This window comes from Rhinoderma darwinii, unplaced genomic scaffold, assembly GCF_050947455.1.
Source record: "Rhinoderma darwinii isolate aRhiDar2 unplaced genomic scaffold, aRhiDar2.hap1 Scaffold_2355, whole genome shotgun sequence".
Taxonomy (NCBI): Eukaryota; Metazoa; Chordata; class Amphibia; order Anura; family Rhinodermatidae; genus Rhinoderma; species Rhinoderma darwinii.
The window spans coordinates 1-26,988 of NW_027462656.1; the positions used below are offsets into that span (position 1 = coordinate 1).

The following is a 26,988-nucleotide window of genomic DNA, read 5'->3' on the forward strand; positions in this document are numbered from 1 at the left end:
GGATTTTTAGAACAGGGAGATGGAAATAGAGCTTGCTCTGTCCACTCCACGCATTGACCTGGTATTGCAGTATTTCCAGGACCGGTGCACCCTTTCCTTATGTGTTGACTAAAAGCAGATTCCAAAAGTGTTTTTTGTCTTTGCTATTGTTTCTGTCTTTCTGAAGGGATCTCCCCTTTTAATCCCATTATTTCAACACCTGTTGGACAATGCATGAGTGATAATGAGCTCATTGATTAAATGCAATTAATGAATAGATTGCCACCTCTTGTTGTGTGTCGTCTGTGTTTCTGTGTTTCCGGCATTTCACATTGGAACACCTCATTCACCTTCCTTGTCTTCTCTCCGCCCTCCCTTTTAGGTAAGTTAAAGAGCTGCACCTGAGCCAGCCACTGATTGATTGATTGATTGATTGATTGATTGATTGATTGATTGATTGATTGATTGATTGATTGATTGATTGATGCAGCACAACAGTCAAATAGTGGAGTGGAGTAGGGGAACAGCAAACAGCCAATAAAGCAGCCCGCCCGCTCGCCTGCCCGCCACAATGGACCTACCTGTGTACACTAGATGGATGTGATGGAATGTACTGTCGTCCCTACATTTCAAGAAGAAGTAAGAATTGCAGTTGCAACAAAGCCTTGCTTGCCTACAAAGAGAGCAGCAATTTGGATTTGTTACTATGTTACCTAGAAGAATAACAAACTGTGCAAGGATGGAGGTTGTAGGAGCAAGGAGAAGTTGTCTGTAAAGTTGGTGGATGCCTATTTTCCATTTTGCAGTCCCTTGTCTCCCTCTTGTGGCCTCCTGGAGGCAACTAGCTGTGCAAAAAAAAGACAGCCTGGCGGCCGGCTGTTGCAGTGTTGCCCTCTCAGGCAACACTGAGTGACTGACTGAGCCTCACCGTCTTATATAAAGTTCAGACGGAACTTTGCACGTGTCATAGTGGAGCCCTCAGGATTCCAGAGCCAGCTTTCTGACATCATAATGGGGCCTCAGAGATAAAAGCCTGGGCCCAGGCAGTGTTGGTCAGTGCTGCTCAGCAGGCAGCACTGGACTGGACTGGATTACAGCTGATACAAGGTGTGAAGGAACAAGGGGTGGCTGTGGGCATGCACTTGCTGCCGCTGCCAGTGTTTATCTGCATGGCAGCAGGGCATTTGGGCGTTGCCAGGAAGGCGTTTTTATGTAGATTCCTCCTCTTTCAGCACTGCATTGTGGTGCAAGCAAAAGAAGCAAATCCTGTCTGGCTTCCTCTCCGGCCTTTATTCACCTCCCGTGTAGCTGTGAGTGTGTGAGCCTGCAGGGCCCCATGGAATTGCCTAGAAGTAGGCTGAATCGCTGCAAGGGCTGAACAGCAGTATCGGGCAGGCTCGGGCAACGCGCGGCCCGTTCGGGTTATCGCTTCTCGGCCTTTTGGCTAAGATCAAGTGTAGTATCTGTTCTTATCAGTTTAATATCTGATACGTCCCCTATCTGGGGACCATATATTAAATGGATTTTTAGAACAGGGAGATGGAAATAGAGCTTGCTCTGTCCACTCCACGCATTGACCTGGTATTGCAGTATTTCCAGGACCGGTGCACCCTTTCCTTATGTGTTGACTAAAAGCAGATTCCAAAAGTGTTTTTTGTCTTTGCTATTGTTTCTGTCTTTCTGAAGGGATCTCCCCTTTTAATCCCATTATTTCAACACCTGTTGGACAATGCATGAGTGATAATGAGCTCATTGATTAAATGCAATTAATGAATAGATTGCCACCTCTTGTTGTGTGTCGTCTGTGTTTCTGTGTTTCCGGCATTTCACATTGGAACACCTCATTCACCTTCCTTGTCTTCTCTCCGCCCTCCCTTTTAGGTAAGTTAAAGAGCTGCACCTGAGCCAGCCACTGATTGATTGATTGATTGATTGATTGATTGATTGATTGATTGATTGATTGATTGATTGATTGATTGATGCAGCACAACAGTCAAATAGTGGAGTGGAGTAGGGGAACAGCAAACAGCCAATAAAGCAGCCCGCCCGCTCGCCTGCCCGCCACAATGGACCTACCTGTGTACACTAGATGGATGTGATGGAATGTACTGTCGTCCCTACATTTCAAGAAGAAGTAAGAATTGCAGTTGCAACAAAGCCTTGCTTGCCTACAAAGAGAGCAGCAATTTGGATTTGTTACTATGTTACCTAGAAGAATAACAAACTGTGCAAGGATGGAGGTTGTAGGAGCAAGGAGAAGTTGTCTGTAAAGTTGGTGGATGCCTATTTTCCATTTTGCAGTCCCTTGTCTCCCTCTTGTGGCCTCCTGGAGGCAACTAGCTGTGCAAAAAAAAGACAGCCTGGCGGCCGGCTGTTGCAGTGTTGCCCTCTCAGGCAACACTGAGTGACTGACTGAGCCTCACCGTCTTATATAAAGTTCAGACGGAACTTTGCACGTGTCATAGTGGAGCCCTCAGGATTCCAGAGCCAGCTTTCTGACATCATAATGGGGCCTCAGAGATAAAAGCCTGGGCCCAGGCAGTGTTGGTCAGTGCTGCTCAGCAGGCAGCACTGGACTGGACTGGATTACAGCTGATACAAGGTGTGAAGGAACAAGGGGTGGCTGTGGGCATGCACTTGCTGCCGCTGCCAGTGTTTATCTGCATGGCAGCAGGGCATTTGGGCGTTGCCAGGAAGGCGTTTTTATGTAGATTCCTCCTCTTTCAGCACTGCATTGTGGTGCAAGCAAAAGAAGCAAATCCTGTCTGGCTTCCTCTCCGGCCTTTATTCACCTCCCGTGTAGCTGTGAGTGTGTGAGCCTGCAGGGCCCCATGGAATTGCCTAGAAGTAGGCTGAATCGCTGCAAGGGCTGAACAGCAGTATCGGGCAGGCTCGGGCAACGCGCGGCCCGTTCGGGTTATCGCTTCTCGGCCTTTTGGCTAAGATCAAGTGTAGTATCTGTTCTTATCAGTTTAATATCTGATACGTCCCCTATCTGGGGACCATATATTAAATGGATTTTTAGAACAGGGAGATGGAAATAGAGCTTGCTCTGTCCACTCCACGCATTGACCTGGTATTGCAGTATTTCCAGGACCGGTGCACCCTTTCCTTATGTGTTGACTAAAAGCAGATTCCAAAAGTGTTTTTTGTCTTTGCTATTGTTTCTGTCTTTCTGAAGGGATCTCCCCTTTTAATCCCATTATTTCAACACCTGTTGGACAATGCATGAGTGATAATGAGCTCATTGATTAAATGCAATTAATGAATAGATTGCCACCTCTTGTTGTGTGTCGTCTGTGTTTCTGTGTTTCCGGCATTTCACATTGGAACACCTCATTCACCTTCCTTGTCTTCTCTCCGCCCTCCCTTTTAGGTAAGTTAAAGAGCTGCACCTGAGCCAGCCACTGATTGATTGATTGATTGATTGATTGATTGATTGATTGATTGATTGATTGATTGATGCAGCACAACAGTCAAATAGTGGAGTGGAGTAGGGGAACAGCAAACAGCCAATAAAGCAGCCCGCCCGCTCGCCTGCCCGCCACAATGGACCTACCTGTGTACACTAGATGGATGTGATGGAATGTACTGTCGTCCCTACATTTCAAGAAGAAGTAAGAATTGCAGTTGCAACAAAGCCTTGCTTGCCTACAAAGAGAGCAGCAATTTGGATTTGTTACTATGTTACCTAGAAGAATAACAAACTGTGCAAGGATGGAGGTTGTAGGAGCAAGGAGAAGTTGTCTGTAAAGTTGGTGGATGCCTATTTTCCATTTTGCAGTCCCTTGTCTCCCTCTTGTGGCCTCCTGGAGGCAACTAGCTGTGCAAAAAAAAGACAGCCTGGCGGCCGGCTGTTGCAGTGTTGCCCTCTCAGGCAACACTGAGTGACTGACTGAGCCTCACCGTCTTATATAAAGTTCAGACGGAACTTTGCACGTGTCATAGTGGAGCCCTCAGGATTCCAGAGCCAGCTTTCTGACATCATAATGGGGCCTCAGAGATAAAAGCCTGGGCCCAGGCAGTGTTGGTCAGTGCTGCTCAGCAGGCAGCACTGGACTGGACTGGATTACAGCTGATACAAGGTGTGAAGGAACAAGGGGTGGCTGTGGGCATGCACTTGCTGCCGCTGCCAGTGTTTATCTGCATGGCAGCAGGGCATTTGGGCGTTGCCAGGAAGGCGTTTTTATGTAGATTCCTCCTCTTTCAGCACTGCATTGTGGTGCAAGCAAAAGAAGCAAATCCTGTCTGGCTTCCTCTCCGGCCTTTATTCACCTCCCGTGTAGCTGTGAGTGTGTGAGCCTGCAGGGCCCCATGGAATTGCCTAGAAGTAGGCTGAATCGCTGCAAGGGCTGAACAGCAGTATCGGGCAGGCTCGGGCAACGCGCGGCCCGTTCGGGTTATCGCTTCTCGGCCTTTTGGCTAAGATCAAGTGTAGTATCTGTTCTTATCAGTTTAATATCTGATACGTCCCCTATCTGGGGACCATATATTAAATGGATTTTTAGAACAGGGAGATGGAAATAGAGCTTGCTCTGTCCACTCCACGCATTGACCTGGTATTGCAGTATTTCCAGGACCGGTGCACCCTTTCCTTATGTGTTGACTAAAAGCAGATTCCAAAAGTGTTTTTTGTCTTTGCTATTGTTTCTGTCTTTCTGAAGGGATCTCCCCTTTTAATCCCATTATTTCAACACCTGTTGGACAATGCATGAGTGATAATGAGCTCATTGATTAAATGCAATTAATGAATAGATTGCCACCTCTTGTTGTGTGTCGTCTGTGTTTCTGTGTTTCCGGCATTTCACATTGGAACACCTCATTCACCTTCCTTGTCTTCTCTCCGCCCTCCCTTTTAGGTAAGTTAAAGAGCTGCACCTGAGCCAGCCACTGATTGATTGATTGATTGATTGATTGATTGATTGATGCAGCACAACAGTCAAATAGTGGAGTGGAGTAGGGGAACAGCAAACAGCCAATAAAGCAGCCCGCCCGCTCGCCTGCCCGCCACAATGGACCTACCTGTGTACACTAGATGGATGTGATGGAATGTACTGTCGTCCCTACATTTCAAGAAGAAGTAAGAATTGCAGTTGCAACAAAGCCTTGCTTGCCTACAAAGAGAGCAGCAATTTGGATTTGTTACTATGTTACCTAGAAGAATAACAAACTGTGCAAGGATGGAGGTTGTAGGAGCAAGGAGAAGTTGTCTGTAAAGTTGGTGGATGCCTATTTTCCATTTTGCAGTCCCTTGTCTCCCTCTTGTGGCCTCCTGGAGGCAACTAGCTGTGCAAAAAAAAGACAGCCTGGCGGCCGGCTGTTGCAGTGTTGCCCTCTCAGGCAACACTGAGTGACTGACTGAGCCTCACCGTCTTATATAAAGTTCAGACGGAACTTTGCACGTGTCATAGTGGAGCCCTCAGGATTCCAGAGCCAGCTTTCTGACATCATAATGGGGCCTCAGAGATAAAAGCCTGGGCCCAGGCAGTGTTGGTCAGTGCTGCTCAGCAGGCAGCACTGGACTGGACTGGATTACAGCTGATACAAGGTGTGAAGGAACAAGGGGTGGCTGTGGGCATGCACTTGCTGCCGCTGCCAGTGTTTATCTGCATGGCAGCAGGGCATTTGGGCGTTGCCAGGAAGGCGTTTTTATGTAGATTCCTCCTCTTTCAGCACTGCATTGTGGTGCAAGCAAAAGAAGCAAATCCTGTCTGGCTTCCTCTCCGGCCTTTATTCACCTCCCGTGTAGCTGTGAGTGTGTGAGCCTGCAGGGCCCCATGGAATTGCCTAGAAGTAGGCTGAATCGCTGCAAGGGCTGAACAGCAGTATCGGGCAGGCTCGGGCAACGCGCGGCCCGTTCGGGTTATCGCTTCTCGGCCTTTTGGCTAAGATCAAGTGTAGTATCTGTTCTTATCAGTTTAATATCTGATACGTCCCCTATCTGGGGACCATATATTAAATGGATTTTTAGAACAGGGAGATGGAAATAGAGCTTGCTCTGTCCACTCCACGCATTGACCTGGTATTGCAGTATTTCCAGGACCGGTGCACCCTTTCCTTATGTGTTGACTAAAAGCAGATTCCAAAAGTGTTTTTTGTCTTTGCTATTGTTTCTGTCTTTCTGAAGGGATCTCCCCTTTTAATCCCATTATTTCAACACCTGTTGGACAATGCATGAGTGATAATGAGCTCATTGATTAAATGCAATTAATGAATAGATTGACACCTCTTGTTGTGTGTCGTCTGTGTTTCTGTGTTTCCGGCATTTCACATTGGAACACCTCATTCACCTTCCTTGTCTTCTCTCCGCCCTCCCTTTTAGGTAAGTTAAAGAGCTGCACCTGAGCCAGCCACTGATTGATTGATTGATTGATTGATTGATTGATTGATTGATTGATTGATTGATGCAGCACAACAGTCAAATAGTGGAGTGGAGTAGGGGAACAGCAAACAGCCAATAAAGCAGCCCGCCCGCTCGCCTGCCCGCCACAATGGACCTACCTGTGTACACTAGATGGATGTGATGGAATGTACTGTCGTCCCTACATTTCAAGAAGAAGTAAGAATTGCAGTTGCAACAAAGCCTTGCTTGCCTACAAAGAGAGCAGCAATTTGGATTTGTTACTATGTTACCTAGAAGAATAACAAACTGTGCAAGGATGGAGGTTGTAGGAGCAAGGAGAAGTTGTCTGTAAAGTGTGTGGATGCCTATTTTCCATTTTGCAGTCCCTTGTCTCCCTCTTGTGGCCTCCTGGAGGCAACTAGCTGTGCAAAAAAAAGACAGCCTGGCGGCCGGCTGTTGCAGTGTTGCCCTCTCAGGCAACACTGAGTGACTGACTGAGCCTCACCGTCTTATATAAAGTTCAGACGGAACTTTGCACGTGTCATAGTGGAGCCCTCAGGATTCCAGAGCCAGCTTTCTGACATCATAATGGGGCCTCAGAGATAAAAGCCTGGGCCCAGGCAGTGTTGGTCAGTGCTGCTCAGCAGGCAGCACTGGACTGGACTGGATTACAGCTGATACAAGGTGTGAAGGAACAAGGGGTGGCTGTGGGCATGCACTTGCTGCCGCTGCCAGTGTTTATCTGCATGGCAGCAGGGCATTTGGGCGTTGCCAGGAAGGCGTTTTTATGTAGATTCCTCCTCTTTCAGCACTGCATTGTGGTGCAAGCAAAAGAAGCAAATCCTGTCTGGCTTCCTCTCCGGCCTTTATTCACCTCCCGTGTAGCTGTGAGTGTGTGAGCCTGCAGGGCCCCATGGAATTGCCTAGAAGCAGGCTGAATCGCTGCAAGGGCTGAACAGCAGTATCGGGCAGGCTCGGGCAACGCGCGGCCCGTTCGGGTTATCGCTTCTCGGCCTTTTGGCTAAGATCAAGTGTAGTATCTGTTCTTATCAGTTTAATATCTGATACGTCCCCTATCTGGGGACCATATATTAAATGGATTTTTAGAACAGGGAGATGGAAATAGAGCTTGCTCTGTCCACTCCACGCATTGACCTGGTATTGCAGTATTTCCAGGACCGGTGCACCCTTTCCTTATGTGTTGACTAAAAGCAGATTCCAAAAGTGTTTTTTGTCTTTGCTATTGTTTCTGTCTTTCTGAAGGGATCTCCCCTTTTAATCCCATTATTTCAACACCTGTTGGACAATGCATGAGTGATAATGAGCTCATTGATTAAATGCAATTAATGAATAGATTGCCACCTCTTGTTGTGTGTCGTCTGTGTTTCTGTGTTTCCGGCATTTCACATTGGAACACCTCATTCACCTTCCTTGTCTTCTCTCCGCCCTCCCTTTTAGGTAAGTTAAAGAGCTGCACCTGAGCCAGCCACTGATTGATTGATTGATTGATTGATTGATTGATTGATTGATTGATTGATTGATGCAGCACAACAGTCAAATAGTGGAGTGGAGTAGGGGAACAGCAAACAGCCAATAAAGCAGCCCGCCCGCTCGCCTGCCCGCCACAATGGACCTACCTGTGTACACTAGATGGATGTGATGGAATGTACTGTCGTCCCTACATTTCAAGAAGAAGTAAGAATTGCAGTTGCAACAAAGCCTTGCTTGCCTACAAAGAGAGCAGCAATTTGGATTTGTTACTATGTTACCTAGAAGAATAACAAACTGTGCAAGGATGGAGGTTGTAGGAGCAAGGAGAAGTTGTCTGTAAAGTTGGTGGATGCCTATTTTCCATTTTGCAGTCCCTTGTCTCCCTCTTGTGGCCTCCTGGAGGCAACTAGCTGTGCAAAAAAAAGACAGCCTGGCGGCCGGCTGTTGCAGTGTTGCCCTCTCAGGCAACACTGAGTGACTGACTGAGCCTCACCGTCTTATATAAAGTTCAGACGGAACTTTGCACGTGTCATAGTGGAGCCCTCAGGATTCCAGAGCCAGCTTTCTGACATCATAATGGGGCCTCAGAGATAAAAGCCTGGGCCCAGGCAGTGTTGGTCAGTGCTGCTCAGCAGGCAGCACTGGACTGGACTGGATTACAGCTGATACAAGGTGTGAAGGAACAAGGGGTGGCTGTGGGCATGCACTTGCTGCCGCTGCCAGTGTTTATCTGCATGGCAGCAGGGCATTTGGGCGTTGCCAGGAAGGCGTTTTTATGTAGATTCCTCCTCTTTCAGCACTGCATTGTGGTGCAAGCAAAAGAAGCAAATCCTGTCTGGCTTCCTCTCCGGCCTTTATTCACCTCCCGTGTAGCTGTGAGTGTGTGAGCCTGCAGGGCCCCATGGAATTGCCTAGAAGTAGGCTGAATCGCTGCAAGGGCTGAACAGCAGTATCGGGCAGGCTCGGGCAACGCGCGGCCCGTTCGGGTTATCGCTTCTCGGCCTTTTGGCTAAGATCAAGTGTAGTATCTGTTCTTATCAGTTTAATATCTGATACGTCCCCTATCTGGGGACCATATATTAAATGGATTTTTAGAACAGGGAGATGGAAATAGAGCTTGCTCTGTCCACTCCACGCATTGACCTGGTATTGCAGTATTTCCAGGACCGGTGCACCCTTTCCTTATGTGTTGACTAAAAGCAGATTCCAAAAGTGTTTTTTGTCTTTGCTATTGTTTCTGTCTTTCTGAAGGGATCTCCCCTTTTAATCCCATTATTTCAACACCTGTTGGACAATGCATGAGTGATAATGAGCTCATTGATTAAATGCAATTAATGAATAGATTGCCACCTCTTGTTGTGTGTCGTCTGTGTTTCTGTGTTTCCGGCATTTCACATTGGAACACCTCATTCACCTTCCTTGTCTTCTCTCCGCCCTCCCTTTTAGGTAAGTTAAAGAGCTGCACCTGAGCCAGCCACTGATTGATTGATTGATTGATTGATTGATTGATTGATTGATTGATGCAGCACAACAGTCAAATAGTGGAGTGGAGTAGGGGAACAGCAAACAGCCAATAAAGCAGCCCGCCCGCTCGCCTGCCCGCCACAATGGACCTACCTGTGTACACTAGATGGATGTGATGGAATGTACTGTCGTCCCTACATTTCAAGAAGAAGTAAGAATTGCAGTTGCAACAAAGCCTTGCTTGCCTACAAAGAGAGCAGCAATTTGGATTTGTTACTATGTTACCTAGAAGAATAACAAACTGTGCAAGGATGGAGGTTGTAGGAGCAAGGAGAAGTTGTCTGTAAAGTTGGTGGATGCCTATTTTCCATTTTGCAGTCCCTTGTCTCCCTCTTGTGGCCTCCTGGAGGCAACTAGCTGTGCAAAAAAAAGACAGCCTGGCGGCCGGCTGTTGCAGTGTTGCCCTCTCAGGCAACACTGAGTGACTGACTGAGCCTCACCGTCTTATATAAAGTTCAGACGGAACTTTGCACGTGTCATAGTGGAGCCCTCAGGATTCCAGAGCCAGCTTTCTGACATCATAATGGGGCCTCAGAGATAAAAGCCTGGGCCCAGGCAGTGTTGGTCAGTGCTGCTCAGCAGGCAGCACTGGACTGGACTGGATTACAGCTGATACAAGGTGTGAAGGAACAAGGGGTGGCTGTGGGCATGCACTTGCTGCCGCTGCCAGTGTTTATCTGCATGGCAGCAGGGCATTTGGGCGTTGCCAGGAAGGCGTTTTTATGTAGATTCCTCCTCTTTCAGCACTGCATTGTGGTGCAAGCAAAAGAAGCAAATCCTGTCTGGCTTCCTCTCCGGCCTTTATTCACCTCCCGTGTAGCTGTGAGTGTGTGAGCCTGCAGGGCCCCATGGAATTGCCTAGAAGTAGGCTGAATCGCTGCAAGGGCTGAACAGCAGTATCGGGCAGGCTCGGGCAACGCGCGGCCCGTTCGGGTTATCGCTTCTCGGCCTTTTGGCTAAGATCAAGTGTAGTATCTGTTCTTATCAGTTTAATATCTGATACGTCCCCTATCTGGGGACCATATATTAAATGGATTTTTAGAACAGGGAGATGGAAATAGAGCTTGCTCTGTCCACTCCACGCATTGACCTGGTATTGCAGTATTTCCAGGACCGGTGCACCCTTTCCTTATGTGTTGACTAAAAGCAGATTCCAAAAGTGTTTTTTGTCTTTGCTATTGTTTCTGTCTTTCTGAAGGGATCTCCCCTTTTAATCCCATTATTTCAACACCTGTTGGACAATGCATGAGTGATAATGAGCTCATTGATTAAATGCAATTAATGAATAGATTGCCACCTCTTGTTGTGTGTCGTCTGTGTTTCTGTGTTTCCGGCATTTCACATTGGAACACCTCATTCACCTTCCTTGTCTTCTCTCCGCCCTCCCTTTTAGGTAAGTTAAAGAGCTGCACCTGAGCCAGCCACTGATTGATTGATTGATTGATTGATTGATTGATTGATTGATTGATTGATGCAGCACAACAGTCAAATAGTGGAGTGGAGTAGGGGAACAGCAAACAGCCAATAAAGCAGCCCGCCCGCTCGCCTGCCCGCCACAATGGACCTACCTGTGTACACTAGATGGATGTGATGGAATGTACTGTCGTCCCTACATTTCAAGAAGAAGTAAGAATTGCAGTTGCAACAAAGCCTTGCTTGCCTACAAAGAGAGCAGCAATTTGGATTTGTTACTATGTTACCTAGAAGAATAACAAACTGTGCAAGGATGGAGGTTGTAGGAGCAAGGAGAAGTTGTCTGTAAAGTTGGTGGATGCCTATTTTCCATTTTGCAGTCCCTTGTCTCCCTCTTGTGGCCTCCTGGAGGCAACTAGCTGTGCAAAAAAAAGACAGCCTGGCGGCCGGCTGTTGCAGTGTTGCCCTCTCAGGCAACACTGAGTGACTGACTGAGCCTCACCGTCTTATATAAAGTTCAGACGGAACTTTGCACGTGTCATAGTGGAGCCCTCAGGATTCCAGAGCCAGCTTTCTGACATCATAATGGGGCCTCAGAGATAAAAGCCTGGGCCCAGGCAGTGTTGGTCAGTGCTGCTCAGCAGGCAGCACTGGACTGGACTGGATTACAGCTGATACAAGGTGTGAAGGAACAAGGGGTGGCTGTGGGCATGCACTTGCTGCCGCTGCCAGTGTTTATCTGCATGGCAGCAGGGCATTTGGGCGTTGCCAGGAAGGCGTTTTTATGTAGATTCCTCCTCTTTCAGCACTGCATTGTGGTGCAAGCAAAAGAAGCAAATCCTGTCTGGCTTCCTCTCCGGCCTTTATTCACCTCCCGTGTAGCTGTGAGTGTGTGAGCCTGCAGGGCCCCATGGAATTGCCTAGAAGTAGGCTGAATCGCTGCAAGGGCTGAACAGCAGTATCGGGCAGGCTCGGGCAACGCGCGGCCCGTTCGGGTTATCGCTTCTCGGCCTTTTGGCTAAGATCAAGTGTAGTATCTGTTCTTATCAGTTTAATATCTGATACGTCCCCTATCTGGGGACCATATATTAAATGGATTTTTAGAACAGGGAGATGGAAATAGAGCTTGCTCTGTCCACTCCACGCATTGACCTGGTATTGCAGTATTTCCAGGACCGGTGCACCCTTTCCTTATGTGTTGACTAAAAGCAGATTCCAAAAGTGTTTTTTGTCTTTGCTATTGTTTCTGTCTTTCTGAAGGGATCTCCCCTTTTAATCCCATTATTTCAACACCTGTTGGACAATGCATGAGTGATAATGAGCTCATTGATTAAATGCAATTAATGAATAGATTGCCACCTCTTGTTGTGTGTCGTCTGTGTTTCTGTGTTTCCGGCATTTCACATTGGAACACCTCATTCACCTTCCTTGTCTTCTCTCCGCCCTCCCTTTTAGGTAAGTTAAAGAGCTGCACCTGAGCCAGCCACTGATTGATTGATTGATTGATTGATTGATTGATTGATTGATTGATTGATTGATTGATTGATTGATTGATGCAGCACAACAGTCAAATAGTGGAGTGGAGTAGGGGAACAGCAAACAGCCAATAAAGCAGCCCGCCCGCTCGCCTGCCCGCCACAATGGACCTACCTGTGTACACTAGATGGATGTGATGGAATGTACTGTCGTCCCTACATTTCAAGAAGAAGTAAGAATTGCAGTTGCAACAAAGCCTTGCTTGCCTACAAAGAGAGCAGCAATTTGGATTTGTTACTATGTTACCTAGAAGAATAACAAACTGTGCAAGGATGGAGGTTGTAGGAGCAAGGAGAAGTTGTCTGTAAAGTTGGTGGATGCCTATTTTCCATTTTGCAGTCCCTTGTCTCCCTCTTGTGGCCTCCTGGAGGCAACTAGCTGTGCAAAAAAAAGACAGCCTGGCGGCCGGCTGTTGCAGTGTTGCCCTCTCAGGCAACACTGAGTGACTGACTGAGCCTCACCGTCTTATATAAAGTTCAGACGGAACTTTGCACGTGTCATAGTGGAGCCCTCAGGATTCCAGAGCCAGCTTTCTGACATCATAATGGGGCCTCAGAGATAAAAGCCTGGGCCCAGGCAGTGTTGGTCAGTGCTGCTCAGCAGGCAGCACTGGACTGGACTGGATTACAGCTGATACAAGGTGTGAAGGAACAAGGGGTGGCTGTGGGCATGCACTTGCTGCCGCTGCCAGTGTTTATCTGCATGGCAGCAGGGCATTTGGGCGTTGCCAGGAAGGCGTTTTTATGTAGATTCCTCCTCTTTCAGCACTGCATTGTGGTGCAAGCAAAAGAAGCAAATCCTGTCTGGCTTCCTCTCCGGCCTTTATTCACCTCCCGTGTAGCTGTGAGTGTGTGAGCCTGCAGGGCCCCATGGAATTGCCTAGAAGTAGGCTGAATCGCTGCAAGGGCTGAACAGCAGTATCGGGCAGGCTCGGGCAACGCGCGGCCCGTTCGGGTTATCGCTTCTCGGCCTTTTGGCTAAGATCAAGTGTAGTATCTGTTCTTATCAGTTTAATATCTGATACGTCCCCTATCTGGGGACCATATATTAAATGGATTTTTAGAACAGGGAGATGGAAATAGAGCTTGCTCTGTCCACTCCACGCATTGACCTGGTATTGCAGTATTTCCAGGACCGGTGCACCCTTTCCTTATGTGTTGACTAAAAGCAGATTCCAAAAGTGTTTTTTGTCTTTGCTATTGTTTCTGTCTTTCTGAAGGGATCTCCCCTTTTAATCCCATTATTTCAACACCTGTTGGACAATGCATGAGTGATAATGAGCTCATTGATTAAATGCAATTAATGAATAGATTGCCACCTCTTGTTGTGTGTCGTCTGTGTTTCTGTGTTTCCGGCATTTCACAATGGAACACCTCATTCACCTTCCTTGTCTTCTCTCCGCCCTCCCTTTTAGGTAAGTTAAAGAGCTGCACCTGAGCCAGCCACTGATTGATTGATTGATTGATTGATTGATTGATTGATTGATGCAGCACAACAGTCAAATAGTGGAGTGGAGTAGGGGAACAGCAAACAGCCAATAAAGCAGCCCGCCCGCTCGCCTGCCCGCCACAATGGATCTACCTGTGTACACTAGATGGATGTGATGGAATGTACTGTCGTCCCTACATTTCAAGAAGAAGTAAGAATTGCAGTTGCAACAAAGCCTTGCTTGCCTACAAAGAGAGCAGCAATTTGGATTTGTTACTATGTTACCTAGAAGAATAACAAACTGTGCAAGGATGGAGGTTGTAGGAGCAAGGAGAAGTTGTCTGTAAAGTTGGTGGATGCCTATTTTCCATTTTGCAGTCCCTTGTCTCCCTCTTGTGGCTTCCTGGAGGCAACTAGCTGTGCAAAAAAAAGACAGCCTGGCGGCCGGCTGTTGCAGTGTTGCCCTCTCAGGCAACACTGAGTGACTGACTGAGCCTCACCGTCTTATATAAAGTTCAGACGGAACTTTGCACGTGTCATAGTGGAGCCCTCAGGATTCCAGAGCCAGCTTTCTGACATCATAATGGGGCCTCAGAGATAAAAGCCTGGGCCCAGGCAGTGTTGGTCAGTGCTGCTCAGCAGGCAGCACTGGACTGGACTGGATTACAGCTGATACAAGGTGTGAAGGAACAAGGGGTGGCTGTGGGCATGCACTTGCTGCCGCTGCCAGTGTTTATCTGCATGGCAGCAGGGCATTTGGGCGTTGCCAGGAAGGCGTTTTTATGTAGATTCCTCCTCTTTCAGCACTGCATTGTGGTGCAAGCAAAAGAAGCAAATCCTGTCTGGCTTCCTCTCCGGCCTTTATTCACCTCCCGTGTAGCTGTGAGTGTGTGAGCCTGCAGGGCCCCATGGAATTGCCTAGAAGTAGGCTGAATCGCTGCAAGGGCTGAACAGCAGTATCGGGCAGGCTCGGGCAACGCGCGGCCCGTTCGGGTTATCGCTTCTCGGCCTTTTGGCTAAGATCAAGTGTAGTATCTGTTCTTATCAGTTTAATATCTGATACGTCCCCTATCTGGGGACCATATATTAAATGGATTTTTAGAACAGGGAGATGGAAATAGAGCTTGCTCTGTCCACTCCACGCATTGACCTGGTATTGCAGTATTTCCAGGACCGGTGCACCCTTTCCTTATGTGTTGACTAAAAGCAGATTCCAAAAGTGTTTTTTGTCTTTGCTATTGTTTCTGTCTTTCTGAAGGGATCTCCCCTTTTAATCCCATTATTTCAACACCTGTTGGACAATGCATGAGTGATAATGAGCTCATTGATTAAATGCAATTAATGAATAGATTGCCACCTCTTGTTGTGTGTCGTCTGTGTTTCTGTGTTTCCGGCATTTCACATTGGAACACCTCATTCACCTTCCTTGTCTTCTCTCCGCCCTCCCTTTTAGGTAAGTTAAAGAGCTGCACCTGAGCCAGCCACTGATTGATTGATTGATTGATTAATTGATTGATTGATTGATTGATTGATGCAGCACAACAGTCAAATAGTGGAGTGGAGTAGGGGAACAGCAAACAGCCAATAAAGCAGCCCGCCCGCTCGCCTGCCCGCCACAATGGACCTACCTGTGTACACTAGATGGATGTGATGGAATGTACTGTCGTCCCTACATTTCAAGAAGAAGTAAGAATTGCAGTTGCAACAAAGCCTTGCTTGCCTACAAAGAGAGCAGCAATTTGGATTTGTTACTATGTTACCTAGAAGAATAACAAACTGTGCAAGGATGGAGGTTGTAGGAGCAAGGAGAAGTTGTCTGTAAAGTTGGTGGATGCCTATTTTCCATTTTGCAGTCCCTTGTCTCCCTCTTGTGGCCTCCTGGAGGCAACTAGCTGTGCAAAAAAAAGACAGCCTGGCGGCCGGCTGTTGCAGTGTTGCCCTCTCAGGCAACACTGAGTGACTGACTGAGCCTCACCGTCTTATATAAAGTTCAGACGGAACTTTGCACGTGTCATAGTGGAGCCCTCAGGATTCCAGAGCCAGCTTTCTGACATCATAATGGGGCCTCAGAGATAAAAGCCTGGGCCCAGGCAGTGTTGGTCAGTGCTGCTCAGCAGGCAGCACTGGACTGGACTGGATTACAGCTGATACAAGGTGTGAAGGAACAAGGGGTGGCTGTGGGCATGCACTTGCTGCCGCTGCCAGTGTTTATCTGCATGGCAGCAGGGCATTTGGGCGTTGCCAGGAAGGCGTTTTTATGTAGATTCCTCCTCTTTCAGCACTGCATTGTGGTGCAAGCAAAAGAAGCAAATCCTGTCTGGCTTCCTCTCCGGCCTTTATTCACCTCCCGTGTAGCTGTGAGTGTGTGAGCCTGCAGGGCCCCATGGAATTGCCTAGAAGTAGGCTGAATCGCTGCAAGGGCTGAACAGCAGTATCGGGCAGGCTCGGGCAACGCGCGGCCCGTTCGGGTTATCGCTTCTCGGCCTTTTGGCTAAGATCAAGTGTAGTATCTGTTCTTATCAGTTTAATATCTGATACGTCCCCTATCTGGGGACCATATATTAAATGGATTTTTAGAACAGGGAGATGGAAATAGAGCTTGCTCTGTCCACTCCACGCATTGACCTGGTATTGCAGTATTTCCAGGACCGGTGCACCCTTTCCTTATGTGTTGACTAAAAGCAGATTCCAAAAGTGTTTTTTGTCTTTGCTATTGTTTCTGTCTTTCTGAAGGGATCTCCCCTTTTAATCCCATTATTTCAACACCTGTTGGACAATGCATGAGTGATAATGAGCTCATTGATTAAATGCAATTAATGAATAGATTGCCACCTCTTGTTGTGTGTCGTCTGTGTTTCTGTGTTTCCGGCATTTCACATTGGAACACCTCATTCACCTTCCTTGTCTTCTCTCCGCCCTCCCTTTTAGGTAAGTTAAAGAGCTGCACCTGAGCCAGCCACTGATTGATTGATTGATTGATTGATTGATTGATTGATTGATTGATTGATTGATTGATGCAGCACAACAGTCAAATAGTGGAGTGGAGTAGGGGAACAGCAAACAGCCAATAAAGCAGCCCGCCCGCTCGCCTGCCCGCCACAATGGACCTACCTGTGTACACTAGATGGATGTGATGGAATGTACTGTCGTCCCTACATTTCAAGAAGAAGTAAGAATTGCAGTTGCAACAAAGCCTTGCTTGCCTACAAAGAGAGCAGCAATTTGGATTTGTTACTATGTTACCTAGAAGAATAACAAACTGTGCAAGGATGGAGGTTGTAGGAGCAAGGAGAAGTTGTCTGTAAAGTTGGTGGATGCCTATTTTCCATTTTGCAGTCCCTTGTCTCCCTCTTGTGGCCTCCTGGAGGCAACTAGCTGTGCAAAAAAAAGACAGCCTGGCGGCCGGCTGTTGCAGTGTTGCCCTCTCAGGCAACACTGAGTGACTGACTGAGCCTCACCGTCTTATATAAAGTTCAGACGGAACTTTGCACGTGTCATAGTGGAGCCCTCAGGATTCCAGAGCCAGCTTTCTGACATCATAATGGGGCCTCAGAGATAAAAGCCTGGGCCCAGGCAGTGTTGGTCAGTGCTGCTCAGCAGGCAGCACTGGACTGGACTGGATTACAGCTGATACAAGGTGTGAAGGAACAAGGGGTGGCTGTGGGCATGCACTTGCTGCCGCTGCCAGTGTTTATCTGCATGGCAGCAGGGCATTTGGGCGTTGCCAGGAAGGCATTTTTATGTAGATTCCTCCTCTTTCAGCACTGCATTGTGGTGCAAGCAAAAGAAGCAAATCCTGTCTGGCTTCCTCTCCGGCCTTTATTCACCTCCCGTGTAGCTGTGAGTGTGTGAGCCTGCAGGGCCCCATGGAATTGCCTAGAAGTAGGCTGAATCGCTGCAAGGGCTGAACAGCAGTATCGGGCAGGCTCGGGCAACGCGCGGCCCGTTCGGGTTATCGCTTCTCGGCCTTTTGGCTAAGATCAAGTGTAGTATCTGTTCTTATCAGTTTAATATCTGATACGTCCCCTATCTGGGGACCATATATTAAATGGATTTTTAGAACAGGGAGATGGAAATAGAGCTTGCTCTGTCCACTCCACGCATTGACCTGGTATTGCAGTATTTCCAGGACCGGTGCACCCTTTCCTTATGTGTTGACTAAAAGCAGATTCCAAAAGTGTTTTTTGTCTTTGCTATTGTTTCTGTCTTTCTGAAGGGATCTCCCCTTTTAATCCCATTATTTCAACACCTGTTGGACAATGCATGAGTGATAATGAGCTCATTGATTAAATGCAATTAATGAATAGATTGCCACCTCTTGTTGTGTGTCGTCTGTGTTTCTGTGTTTCCGGCATTTCACATTGGAACACCTCATTCACCTTCCTTGTCTTCTCTCCGCCCTCCCTTTTAGGTAAGTTAAAGAGCTGCACCTGAGCCAGCCACTGATTGATTGATTGATTGATTAATTGATTGATTGATTGATTGATTGATGCAGCACAACAGTCAAATAGTGGAGTGGAGTAGGGGAACAGCAAACAGCCAATAAAGCAGCCCGCCCGCTCGCCTGCCCGCCACAATGGACCTACCTGTGTACACTAGATGGATGTGATGGAATGTACTGTCGTCCCTACATTTCAAGAAGAAGTAAGAATTGCAGTTGCAACAAAGCCTTGCTTGCCTACAAAGAGAGCAGCAATTTGGATTTGTTACTATGTTACCTAGAAGAATAACAAACTGTGCAAGGATGGAGGTTGTAGGAGCAAGGAGAAGTTGTCTGTAAAGTTGGTGGATGCCTATTTTCCATTTTGCAGTCCCTTGTCTCCCTCTTGTGGCCTCCTGGAGGCAACTAGCTGTGCAAAAAAAAGACAGCCTGGCGGCCGGCTGTTGCAGTGTTGCCCTCTCAGGCAACACTGAGTGACTGACTGAGCCTCACCGTCTTATATAAAGTTCAGACGGAACTTTGCACGTGTCATAGTGGAGCCCTCAGGATTCCAGAGCCAGCTTTCTGACATCATAATGGGGCCTCAGAGATAAAAGCCTGGGCCCAGGCAGTGTTGGTCAGTGCTGCTCAGCAGGCAGCACTGGACTGGACTGGATTACAGCTGATACAAGGTGTGAAGGAACAAGGGGTGGCTGTGGGCATGCACTTGCTGCCGCTGCCAGTGTTTATCTGCATGGCAGCAGGGCATTTGGGCGTTGCCAGGAAGGCGTTTTTATGTAGATTCCTCCTCTTTCAGCACTGCATTGTGGTGCAAGCAAAAGAAGCAAATCCTGTCTGGCTTCCTCTCCGGCCTTTATTCACCTCCCGTGTAGCTGTGAGTGTGTGAGCCTGCAGGGCCCCATGGAATTGCCTAGAAGTAGGCTGAATCGCTGCAAGGGCTGAACAGCAGTATCGGGCAGGCTCGGGCAACGCGCGGCCCGTTCGGGTTATCGCTTCTCGGCCTTTTGGCTAAGATCAAGTGTAGTATCTGTTCTTATCAGTTTAATATCTGATACGTCCCCTATCTGGGGACCATATATTAAATGGATTTTTAGAACAGGGAGATGGAAATAGAGCTTGCTCTGTCCACTCCACGCATTGACCTGGTATTGCAGTATTTCCAGGACCGGTGCACCCTTTCCTTATGTGTTGACTAAAAGCAGATTCCAAAAGTGTTTTTTGTCTTTGCTATTGTTTCTGTCTTTCTGAAGGGATCTCCCCTTTTAATCCCATTATTTCAACACCTGTTGGACAATGCATGAGTGATAATGAGCTCATTGATTAAATGCAATTAATGAATAGATTGCCACCTCTTGTTGTGTGTCGTCTGTGTTTCTGTGTTTCCGGCATTTCACATTGGAACACCTCATTCACCTTCCTTGTCTTCTCTCCGCCCTCCCTTTTAGGTAAGTTAAAGAGCTGCACCTGAGCCAGCCACTGATTGATTGATTGATTGATTGATTGATTGATTGATTGATTGATTGATTGATTGATGCAGCACAACAGTCAAATAGTGGAGTGGAGTAGGGGAACAGCAAACAGCCAATAAAGCAGCCCGCCCGCTCGCCTGCCCGCCACAATGGACCTACCTGTGTACACTAGATGGATGTGATGGAATGTACTGTCGTCCCTACATTTCAAGAAGAAGTAAGAATTGCAGTTGCAACAAAGCCTTGCTTGCCTACAAAGAGAGCAGCAATTTGGATTTGTTACTATGTTACCTAGAAGAATAACAAACTGTGCAAGGATGGAGGTTGTAGGAGCAAGGAGAAGTTGTCTGTAAAGTTGGTGGATGCCTATTTTCCATTTTGCAGTCCCTTGTCTCCCTCTTGTGGCCTCCTGGAGGCAACTAGCTGTGCAAAAAAAAGACAGCCTGGCGGCCGGCTGTTGCAGTGTTGCCCTCTCAGGCAACACTGAGTGACTGACTGAGCCTCACCGTCTTATATAAAGTTCAGACGGAACTTTGCACGTGTCATAGTGGAGCCCTCAGGATTCCAGAGCCAGCTTTCTGACATCATAATGGGGCCTCAGAGATAAAAGCCTGGGCCCAGGCAGTGTTGGTCAGTGCTGCTCAGCAGGCAGCACTGGACTGGACTGGATTACAGCTGATACAAGGTGTGAAGGAACAAGGGGTGGCTGTGGGCATGCACTTGCTGCCGCTGCCAGTGTTTATCTGCATGGCAGCAGGGCATTTGGGCGTTGCCAGGAAGGCATTTTTATGTAGATTCCTCCTCTTTCAGCACTGCATTGTGGTGCAAGCAAAAGAAGCAAATCCTGTCTGGCTTCCTCTCCGGCCTTTATTCACCTCCCGTGTAGCTGTGAGTGTGTGAGCCTGCAGGGCCCCATGGAATTGCCTAGAAGTAGGCTGAATCGCTGCAAGGGCTGAACAGCAGTATCGGGCAGGCTCGGGCAACGCGCGGCCCGTTCGGGTTATCGCTTCTCGGCCTTTTGGCTAAGATCAAGTGTAGTATCTGTTCTTATCAGTTTAATATCTGATACGTCCCCTATCTGGGGACCATATATTAAATGGATTTTTAGAACAGGGAGATGGAAATAGAGCTTGCTCTGTCCACTCCACGCATTGACCTGGTATTGCAGTATTTCCAGGACCGGTGCACCCTTTCCTTATGTGTTGACTAAAAGCAGATTCCAAAAGTGTTTTTTGTCTTTGCTATTGTTTCTGTCTTTCTGAAGGGATCTCCCCTTTTAATCCCATTATTTCAACACCTGTTGGACAATGCATGAGTGATAATGAGCTCATTGATTAAATGCAATTAATGAATAGATTGCCACCTCTTGTTGTGTGTCGTCTGTGTTTCTGTGTTTCCGGCATTTCACATTGGAACACCTCATTCACCTTCCTTGTCTTCTCTCCGCCCTCCCTTTTAGGTAAGTTAAAGAGCTGCACCTGAGCCAGCCACTGATTGATTGATTGATTGATTGATTGATTGATTGATTGATTGATTGATTGATGCAGCACAACAGTCAAATAGTGGAGTGGAGTAGGGGAACAGCAAACAGCCAATAAAGCAGCCCGCCCGCTCGCCTGCCCGCCACAATGGACCTACCTGTGTACACTAGATGGATGTGATGGAATGTACTGTCGTCCCTACATTTCAAGAAGAAGTAAGAATTGCAGTTGCAACAAAGCCTTGCTTGCCTACAAAGAGAGCAGCAATTTGGATTTGTTACTATGTTACCTAGAAGAATAACAAACTGTGCAAGGATGGAGGTTGTAGGAGCAAGGAGAAGTTGTCTGTAAAGTTGGTGGATGCCTATTTTCCATTTTGCAGTCCCTTGTCTCCCTCTTGTGGCCTCCTGGAGGCAACTAGCTGTGCAAAAAAAAGACAGCCTGGCGGCCGGCTGTTGCAGTGTTGCCCTCTCAGGCAACACTGAGTGACTGACTGAGCCTCACCGTCTTATATAAAGTTCAGACGGAACTTTGCACGTGTCATAGTGGAGCCCTCAGGATTCCAGAGCCAGCTTTCTGACATCATAATGGGGCCTCAGAGATAAAAGCCTGGGCCCAGGCAGTGTTGGTCAGTGCTGCTCAGCAGGCAGCACTGGACTGGACTGGATTACAGCTGATACAAGGTGTGAAGGAACAAGGGGTGGCTGTGGGCATGCACTTGCTGCCGCTGCCAGTGTTTATCTGCATGGCAGCAGGGCATTTGGGCGTTGCCAGGAAGGCGTTTTTATGTAGAGTCCTCCTCTTTCAGCACTGCATTGTGGTGCAAGCAAAAGAAGCAAATCCTGTCTGGCTTCCTCTCCGGCCTTTATTCACCTCCCGTGTAGCTGTGAGTGTGTGAGCCTGCAGGGCCCCATGGAATTGCCTAGAAGTAGGCTGAATCGCTGCAAGGGCTGAACAGCAGTATCGGGCAGGCTCGGGCAACGCGCGGCCCGTTCGGGTTATCGCTTCTCGGCCTTTTGGCTAAGATCAAGTGTAGTATCTGTTCTTATCAGTTTAATATCTGATACGTCCCCTATCTGGGGACCATATATTAAATGGATTTTTAGAACAGGGAGATGGAAATAGAGCTTGCTCTGTCCACTCCACGCATTGACCTGGTATTGCAGTATTTCCAGGACCGGTGCACCCTTTCCTTATGTGTTGACTAAAAGCAGATTCCAAAAGTGTTTTTTGTCTTTGCTATTGTTTCTGTCTTTCTGAAGGGATCTCCCCTTTTAATCCCATTATTTCAACACCTGTTGGACAATGCATGAGTGATAATGAGCTCATTGATTAAATGCAATTAATGAATAGATTGCCACCTCTTGTTGTGTGTCGTCTGTGTTTCTGTGTTTCCGGCATTTCACATTGGAACACCTCATTCACCTTCCTTGTCTTCTCTCCGCCCTCCCTTTTAGGTAAGTTAAAGAGCTGCACCTGAGCCAGCCACTGATTGATTGATTGATTGATTGATTGATTGATTGATTGATTGATTGATGCAGCACAACAGTCAAATAGTGGAGTGGAGTAGGGGAACAGCAAACAGCCAATAAAGCAGCCCGCCCGCTCGCCTGCCCGCCACAATGGACCTACCTGTGTACACTAGATGGATGTGATGGAATGTACTGTCGTCCCTACATTTCAAGAAGAAGTAAGAATTGCAGTTGCAACAAAGCCTTGCTTGCCTACAAAGAGAGCAGCAATTTGGATTTGTTACTATGTTACCTAGAAGAATAACAAACTGTGCAAGGATGGAGGTTGTAGGAGCAAGGAGAAGTTGTCTGTAAAGTTGGTGGATGCCTATTTTCCATTTTGCAGTCCCTTGTCTCCCTCTTGTGGCCTCCTGGAGGCAACTAGCTGTGCAAAAAAAAGACAGCCTGGCGGCCGGCTGTTGCAGTGTTGCCCTCTCAGGCAACACTGAGTGACTGACTGAGCCTCACCGTCTTATATAAAGTTCAGACGGAACTTTGCACGTGTCATAGTGGAGCCCTCAGGATTCCAGAGCCAGCTTTCTGACATCATAATGGGGCCTCAGAGATAAAAGCCTGGGCCCAGGCAGTGTTGGTCAGTGCTGCTCAGCAGGCAGCACTGGACTGGACTGGATTACAGCTGATACAAGGTGTGAAGGAACAAGGGGTGGCTGTGGGCATGCACTTGCTGCCGCTGCCAGTGTTTATCTGCATGGCAGCAGGGCATTTGGGCGTTGCCAGGAAGGCGTTTTTATGTAGATTCCTCCTCTTTCAGCACTGCATTGTGGTGCAAGCAAAAGAAGCAAATCCTGTCTGGCTTCCTCTCCGGCCTTTATTCACCTCCTGTGTAGCTGTGAGTGTGTGAGCCTGCAGGGCCCCATGGAATTGCCTAGAAGTAGGCTGAATCGCTGCAAGGGCTGAACAGCAGTATCGGGCAGGCTCGGGCAACGCGCGGCCCGTTCGGGTTATCGCTTCTCGGCCTTTTGGCTAAGATCAAGTGTAGTATCTGTTCTTATCAGTTTAATATCTGATACGTCCCCTATCTGGGGACCATATATTAAATGGATTTTTAGAACAGGGAGATGGAAATAGAGCTTGCTCTGTCCACTCCACGCATTGACCTGGTATTGCAGTATTTCCAGGACCGGTGCACCCTTTCCTTATGTGTTGACTAAAAGCAGATTCCAAAAGTGTTTTTTGTCTTTGCTATTGTTTCTGTCTTTCTGAAGGGATCTCCCCTTTTAATCCCATTATTTCAACACCTGTTGGACAATGCATGAGTGATAATGAGCTCATTGATTAAATGCAATTAATGAATAGATTGACACCTCTTGTTGTGTGTCGTCTGTGTTTCTGTGTTTCCGGCATTTCACATTGGAACACCTCATTCACCTTCCTTGTCTTCTCTCCGCCCTCCCTTTTAGGTAAGTTAAAGAGCTGCACCTGAGCCAGCCACTGATTGATTGATTGATTGATTGATTGATTGATTGATTGATTGATTGATTGATGCAGCACAACAGTCAAATAGTGGAGTGGAGTAGGGGAACAGCAAACAGCCAATAAAGCAGCCCGCCCGCTCGCCTGCCCGCCACAATGGACCTACCTGTGTACACTAGATGGATGTGATGGAATGTACTGTCGTCCCTACATTTCAAGAAGAAGTAAGAATTGCAGTTGCAACAAAGCCTTGCTTGCCTACAAAGAGAGCAGCAATTTGGATTTGTTACTATGTTACCTAGAAGAATAACAAACTGTGCAAGGATGGAGGTTGTAGGAGCAAGGAGAAGTTGTCTGTAAAGTGTGTGGATGCCTATTTTCCATTTTGCAGTCCCTTGTCTCCCTCTTGTGGCCTCCTGGAGGCAACTAGCTGTGCAAAAAAAAGACAGCCTGGCGGCCGGCTGTTGCAGTGTTGCCCTCTCAGGCAACACTGAGTGACTGACTGAGCCTCACCGTCTTATATAAAGTTCAGACGGAACTTTGCACGTGTCATAGTGGAGCCCTCAGGATTCCAGAGCCAGCTTTCTGACATCATAATGGGGCCTCAGAGATAAAAGCCTGGGCCCAGGCAGTGTTGGTCAGTGCTGCTCAGCAGGCAGCACTGGACTGGACTGGATTACAGCTGATACAAGGTGTGAAGGAACAAGGGGTGGCTGTGGGCATGCACTTGCTGCCGCTGCCAGTGTTTATCTGCATGGCAGCAGGGCATTTGGGCGTTGCCAGGAAGGCGTTTTTATGTAGATTCCTCCTCTTTCAGCACTGCATTGTGGTGCAAGCAAAAGAAGCAAATCCTGTCTGGCTTCCTCTCCGGCCTTTATTCACCTCCCGTGTAGCTGTGAGTGTGTGAGCCTGCAGGGCCCCATGGAATTGCCTAGAAGCAGGCTGAATCGCTGCAAGGGCTGAACAGCAGTATCGGGCAGGCTCGGGCAACGCGCGGCCCGTTCGGGTTATCGCTTCTCGGCCTTTTGGCTAAGATCAAGTGTAGTATCTGTTCTTATCAGTTTAATATCTGATACGTCCCCTATCTGGGGACCATATATTAAATGGATTTTTAGAACAGGGAGATGGAAATAGAGCTTGCTCTGTCCACTCCACGCATTGACCTGGTATTGCAGTATTTCCAGGACCGGTGCACCCTTTCCTTATGTGTTGACTAAAAGCAGATTCCAAAAGTGTTTTTTGTCTTTGCTATTGTTTCTGTCTTTCTGAAGGGATCTCCCCTTTTAATCCCATTATTTCAACACCTGTTGGACAATGCATGAGTGATAATGAGCTCATTGATTAAATGCAATTAATGAATAGATTGCCACCTCTTGTTGTGTGTCGTCTGTGTTTCTGTGTTTCCGGCATTTCACATTGGAACACCTCATTCACCTTCCTTGTCTTCTCTCCGCCCTCCCTTTTAGGTAAGTTAAAGAGCTGCACCTGAGCCAGCCACTGATTGATTGATTGATTGATTGATTGATTGATTGATTGATTGATTGATTGATTGATGCAGCACAACAGTCAAATAGTGGAGTGGAGTAGGGGAACAGCAAACAGCCAATAAAGCAGCCCGCCCGCTCGCCTGCCCGCCACAATGGACCTACCTGTGTACACTAGATGGATGTGATGGAATGTACTGTCGTCCCTACATTTCAAGAAGAAGTAAGAATTGCAGTTGCAACAAAGCCTTGCTTGCCTACAAAGAGAGCAGCAATTTGGATTTGTTACTATGTTACCTAGAAGAATAACAAACTGTGCAAGGATGGAGGTTGTAGGAGCAAGGAGAAGTTGTCTGTAAAGTTGGTGGATGCCTATTTTCCATTTTGCAGTCCCTTGTCTCCCTCTTGTGGCCTCCTGGAGGCAACTAGCTGTGCAAAAAAAAGACAGCCTGGCGGCCGGCTGTTGCAGTGTTGCCCTCTCAGGCAACACTGAGTGACTGACTGAGCCTCACCGTCTTATATAAAGTTCAGACGGAACTTTGCACGTGTCATAGTGGAGCCCTCAGGATTCCAGAGCCAGCTTTCTGACATCATAATGGGGCCTCAGAGATAAAAGCCTGGGCCCAGGCAGTGTTGGTCAGTGCTGCTCAGCAGGCAGCACTGGACTGGACTGGATTACAGCTGATACAAGGTGTGAAGGAACAAGGGGTGGCTGTGGGCATGCACTTGCTGCCGCTGCCAGTGTTTATCTGCATGGCAGCAGGGCATTTGGGCGTTGCCAGGAAGGCGTTTTTATGTAGATTCCTCCTCTTTCAGCACTGCATTGTGGTGCAAGCAAAAGAAGCAAATCCTGTCTGGCTTCCTCTCCGGCCTTTATTCACCTCCCGTGTAGCTGTGAGTGTGTGAGCCTGCAGGGCCCCATGGAATTGCCTAGAAGTAGGCTGAATCGCTGCAAGGGCTGAACAGCAGTATCGGGCAGGCTCGGGCAACGCGCGGCCCGTTCGGGTTATCGCTTCTCGGCCTTTTGGCTAAGATCAAGTGTAGTATCTGTTCTTATCAGTTTAATATCTGATACGTCCCCTATCTGGGGACCATATATTAAATGGATTTTTAGAACAGGGAGATGGAAATAGAGCTTGCTCTGTCCACTCCACGCATTGACCTGGTATTGCAGTATTTCCAGGACCGGTGCACCCTTTCCTTATGTGTTGACTAAAAGCAGATTCCAAAAGTGTTTTTTGTCTTTGCTATTGTTTCTGTCTTTCTGAAGGGATCTCCCCTTTTAATCCCATTATTTCAACACCTGTTGGACAATGCATGAGTGATAATGAGCTCATTGATTAAATGCAATTAATGAATAGATTGCCACCTCTTGTTGTGTGTCGTCTGTGTTTCTGTGTTTCCGGCATTTCACATTGGAACACCTCATTCACCTTCCTTGTCTTCTCTCCGCC

The 26,988-nt window shown here is 47.7% G+C and overlaps 18 non-coding genes and 1 pseudogene across 18 annotated transcripts; all 19 read left to right on the forward strand.

The window, feature by feature from the left end:
• On the forward strand, positions 1 to 95 carry LOC142702626 (U2 spliceosomal RNA; annotated as a pseudogene; the record flags this gene model as incomplete).
• Positions 96 to 1,403: 1,308 nt separating this feature from the next.
• On the forward strand, positions 1,404 to 1,594 carry LOC142702609 (U2 spliceosomal RNA). Its single transcript, XR_012867175.1, has one exon. It is a non-coding gene; the product is annotated as a U2 spliceosomal RNA (small nuclear RNA).
• A 1,304-nt stretch (positions 1,595 to 2,898) lies between these two features.
• Positions 2,899 to 3,089, forward strand: LOC142702621 (U2 spliceosomal RNA). Its single transcript, XR_012867186.1, has one exon. It is a non-coding gene; the product is annotated as a U2 spliceosomal RNA (small nuclear RNA).
• A 1,292-nt stretch (positions 3,090 to 4,381) lies between these two features.
• LOC142702627 (U2 spliceosomal RNA) lies at positions 4,382 to 4,572 on the forward strand. Its single transcript, XR_012867190.1, has one exon. It is a non-coding gene; the product is annotated as a U2 spliceosomal RNA (small nuclear RNA).
• Positions 4,573 to 5,844: 1,272 nt separating this feature from the next.
• Positions 5,845 to 6,035, forward strand: LOC142702628 (U2 spliceosomal RNA). The gene has a single exon (XR_012867191.1). It is a non-coding gene; the product is annotated as a U2 spliceosomal RNA (small nuclear RNA).
• A 1,288-nt stretch (positions 6,036 to 7,323) lies between these two features.
• On the forward strand, positions 7,324 to 7,514 carry LOC142702629 (U2 spliceosomal RNA). Its single transcript, XR_012867192.1, has one exon. It is a non-coding gene; the product is annotated as a U2 spliceosomal RNA (small nuclear RNA).
• A 1,288-nt stretch (positions 7,515 to 8,802) lies between these two features.
• LOC142702610 (U2 spliceosomal RNA) lies at positions 8,803 to 8,993 on the forward strand. The gene has a single exon (XR_012867176.1). It is a non-coding gene; the product is annotated as a U2 spliceosomal RNA (small nuclear RNA).
• Positions 8,994 to 10,273: 1,280 nt separating this feature from the next.
• On the forward strand, positions 10,274 to 10,464 carry LOC142702612 (U2 spliceosomal RNA). The gene has a single exon (XR_012867177.1). It is a non-coding gene; the product is annotated as a U2 spliceosomal RNA (small nuclear RNA).
• A 1,284-nt stretch (positions 10,465 to 11,748) lies between these two features.
• On the forward strand, positions 11,749 to 11,939 carry LOC142702613 (U2 spliceosomal RNA). The gene has a single exon (XR_012867178.1). It is a non-coding gene; the product is annotated as a U2 spliceosomal RNA (small nuclear RNA).
• A 1,304-nt stretch (positions 11,940 to 13,243) lies between these two features.
• LOC142702614 (U2 spliceosomal RNA) lies at positions 13,244 to 13,434 on the forward strand. The gene has a single exon (XR_012867179.1). It is a non-coding gene; the product is annotated as a U2 spliceosomal RNA (small nuclear RNA).
• A 1,276-nt stretch (positions 13,435 to 14,710) lies between these two features.
• LOC142702615 (U2 spliceosomal RNA) lies at positions 14,711 to 14,901 on the forward strand. Its single transcript, XR_012867180.1, has one exon. It is a non-coding gene; the product is annotated as a U2 spliceosomal RNA (small nuclear RNA).
• A 1,284-nt stretch (positions 14,902 to 16,185) lies between these two features.
• Positions 16,186 to 16,376, forward strand: LOC142702616 (U2 spliceosomal RNA). The gene has a single exon (XR_012867181.1). It is a non-coding gene; the product is annotated as a U2 spliceosomal RNA (small nuclear RNA).
• A 1,292-nt stretch (positions 16,377 to 17,668) lies between these two features.
• LOC142702617 (U2 spliceosomal RNA) lies at positions 17,669 to 17,859 on the forward strand. Its single transcript, XR_012867182.1, has one exon. It is a non-coding gene; the product is annotated as a U2 spliceosomal RNA (small nuclear RNA).
• Positions 17,860 to 19,143: 1,284 nt separating this feature from the next.
• Positions 19,144 to 19,334, forward strand: LOC142702618 (U2 spliceosomal RNA). Its single transcript, XR_012867183.1, has one exon. It is a non-coding gene; the product is annotated as a U2 spliceosomal RNA (small nuclear RNA).
• A 1,292-nt stretch (positions 19,335 to 20,626) lies between these two features.
• LOC142702619 (U2 spliceosomal RNA) lies at positions 20,627 to 20,817 on the forward strand. Its single transcript, XR_012867184.1, has one exon. It is a non-coding gene; the product is annotated as a U2 spliceosomal RNA (small nuclear RNA).
• A 1,288-nt stretch (positions 20,818 to 22,105) lies between these two features.
• On the forward strand, positions 22,106 to 22,296 carry LOC142702620 (U2 spliceosomal RNA). The gene has a single exon (XR_012867185.1). It is a non-coding gene; the product is annotated as a U2 spliceosomal RNA (small nuclear RNA).
• Positions 22,297 to 23,580: 1,284 nt separating this feature from the next.
• LOC142702623 (U2 spliceosomal RNA) lies at positions 23,581 to 23,771 on the forward strand. Its single transcript, XR_012867187.1, has one exon. It is a non-coding gene; the product is annotated as a U2 spliceosomal RNA (small nuclear RNA).
• A 1,288-nt stretch (positions 23,772 to 25,059) lies between these two features.
• On the forward strand, positions 25,060 to 25,250 carry LOC142702624 (U2 spliceosomal RNA). Its single transcript, XR_012867188.1, has one exon. It is a non-coding gene; the product is annotated as a U2 spliceosomal RNA (small nuclear RNA).
• Positions 25,251 to 26,542: 1,292 nt separating this feature from the next.
• LOC142702625 (U2 spliceosomal RNA) lies at positions 26,543 to 26,733 on the forward strand. The gene has a single exon (XR_012867189.1). It is a non-coding gene; the product is annotated as a U2 spliceosomal RNA (small nuclear RNA).
• The last annotated feature ends 255 nt before the right edge of the window (positions 26,734 to 26,988 follow it).